The sequence below is a fragment of the Aythya ferina genome (genome assembly GCF_964211825.1).
Source record: "Aythya ferina genome assembly, chromosome: 34".
NCBI classification, from domain to species: Eukaryota; Metazoa; Chordata; class Aves; order Anseriformes; family Anatidae; genus Aythya; species Aythya ferina.
Genome location: NC_140331.1, coordinates 345,001 through 347,500, shown reverse-complemented (window position 1 = coordinate 347,500; position 2,500 = coordinate 345,001). Strand labels below are relative to the sequence as shown.

The window sequence follows — 2,500 nt, the reverse complement described above, 5'->3', positions numbered from 1 at the left end:
AATAAATGCGCTCTCACTAACACAGTACACAGCACACTTGCACACTCAGATCACACTTGCACACTCAGATCACACTTGCACACCCAGAGCACACTTGCACACCCAGAGGCCTCTGGCACATCTCACTCTCAATCATACCACAACCTCAATCATACCACAAGAATATAATTTAGAATGATAAGCAAACAAACAAGTATTGCCTCTCATTGTGTTCCTCGTGAAGTGACTTGCAACACTTTGTTTTAAAACCTTACCCTTACATAAATACTTTCAACACAAAACACCTGGACATTTAAGAATAACACATCTTGAATTGTTCTTCGGGGTTGCAATGGGGGAGCTATCCATTCCAATACCACAGTTTCCACTCCCGTCTCCCCCGTTTTTATTTTTTGCTGTGTGATAGCACCCATCAAGTATTGCGGACCACACAGAATAGTAAGATCGAGTGGCCTGTCAGGTATGCGTCGATGTGTGACACGCGTTGTAATCAATGATGCAATTTGTTGTAATATTTCTGATTGTTTTTCTGATAATGTTACCTTTGTGGCAGGGTCGGTTCCTTTTAATAATGGCCTAAGGGAATTCAACAGTTCATTTGGAATTCCGACCACTGGCCTAATCCATTGTAAATCTCCTAGCAGTTTTTGAGCATCATTGAGGGTTTTGATGTTCGATTGGATGGTAAGTTTCTGAGGCTGAATAGTGGAATCTGTAATTTTCCACCCCAAGTACTTCCAGGGGCTTGCCTCCTGAATTTTTTCTGGTGCAATTACCAGTCCCATTTGTTTAAGAGCAGCTGCCAGAGCATTTTTCTGTTGCAGGGAAAATATCTCCTTCTGGGCTAGCAAAATATCGTCCATGTAATGGTAAATTATCGTTTTGGGCCATGCGCGGCGAATTGGTTGAAGTGCCGCATCGACATAGAGCTGACATAAAGCAGGTGAATTACGCATGCCCTGAGGTAATACAGTCCACTCAAATCTCTGACATGGCCCTTCACAGTTTATGGCAGGGAGTGTAAAAGCAAACCTCTGTTTATCATTTTCATGTAATGCAATTGTAAAAAAGCAGTCTTTAAGATCTACAATTAACAATTTCCACCCTTCTGGTATCATAGCAGGATTAGGTAACCCAGGTTGCAGTGCTCCCATAGCACACATTTGACTATTAACTGCTCGTAAGTCGTGTAGCAAACGGTATTTCCCTGATTTCTTGGGAATCACAAAAACCGGAGTATTCCAAGGGCTTGTTGACAGTCTCAGATGCCCTTGTTGATACTGTTCCTGTACTAATTTATGAGCATGTAAAAGACTTTCCCATTTTAGTGGCCACTGTTCAACCCACATAGGTTCATCAGTTTTCCATTTAAGTGGGATTGGGAAAGTCCGAGCAATGGCCACACCTAAAAATTTTGATGATTTGTTGTGAGAACCGCTCCCATTTGGGCAAGGATATCTCGCCCTATTAACGCTTGTACTCCCTCAGGCAGTGATAAGATGGATACACTGCAATTTACCACCTTATCACCTATTGTCCATTGCAGCACTGGTGATCGACGAGCAAGAATCATACCTCCTACTCCTGAAACCGTGGCATTAGACTCAAATGTAGGCCAATGTGACGGCCAATCTTTTGTGCTAATTATCGATACATCAGCACCAGTATCCAACAATGCCTCAATTTGTATTTTTTCATCCCTTAAGCACACAGCGACCTTTTGTCATGGTCTTTGACGCATACCAAGTGTCAATAGCACTACTCTTCCCGTGGAGCCAAATGCTCCCTGTCCTCGATACTTTCCAGATTCTGGTGCTAACGATTCAGCAAGATGAGGCAATGGGATTAATTGTGCTATTTTTGTGCCCTGCGGCACATGAATTGGAGGGAACATTGCAGAAACCATAACTTGTATTTCCCCAAGGTAGTCCTTATCAATAAGTCCAATTAATATTTGTAATCCATTCACAGTGGCAGACGATCTCCCTATTAATAGAGCTCCCACAGGTTCACCATTAATAATAATTGGTCCAAAAACTCCTGTCCTTACCCTGGTGGGTCTCGAATCCAATAAAGTCACATCGACTACTGTTGCCCAATCCAGGCCGGGGCTCCCTCTGGTGGCTGGTCGGAGAAAGAGGGAGCCGCTGCAGATGGTGCCGGTGCTGTTGCTGCCGTTGTCGCAAAAGCCGCTTTTTGTGTCGTCGCGGGGCGGCTCTTCCCGCTGCTCCGGCCGTTTCCCGACGCACCTCGTCGGCATGCCGAAGTGCTATGAGTATTTGATTGACAGTTCTGGCACCACACTGATTCTGTTTTACACTCCCGTCTGATGTGTCCCGCAATACCACACCGAAAACAACGGCGCTGCGGTGCCGATCCTTGGCCATTAGAACGTCCTCCGGGGGTTTGCAAAGGTGCAAGGGCGGCAGGCACTTTAGACTGCTCGTTCATGTTGTCACCTAATTGTTTTACTGCTTTTACTAACATAGCCTGTGGACCT

At 44.9% G+C, this 2,500-nt stretch overlaps 1 long non-coding RNA gene across 1 annotated transcript in view; it reads right to left on the bottom strand.

Annotated features, from left to right (window-relative positions):
* The window catches only part of LOC311425811, a 3,496-nt gene extending 1,300 nt beyond the window's left edge, over positions 1–2,196 (bottom strand). The window contains exon 1 of the long non-coding RNA XR_014686424.1: positions 2,051–2,196. This is a non-coding gene — a long non-coding RNA (uncharacterized lncRNA). The remainder of the gene's footprint in view (positions 1–2,050) is intronic.
* Between the last annotated feature and the right edge of the window lie 304 nt (positions 2,197–2,500).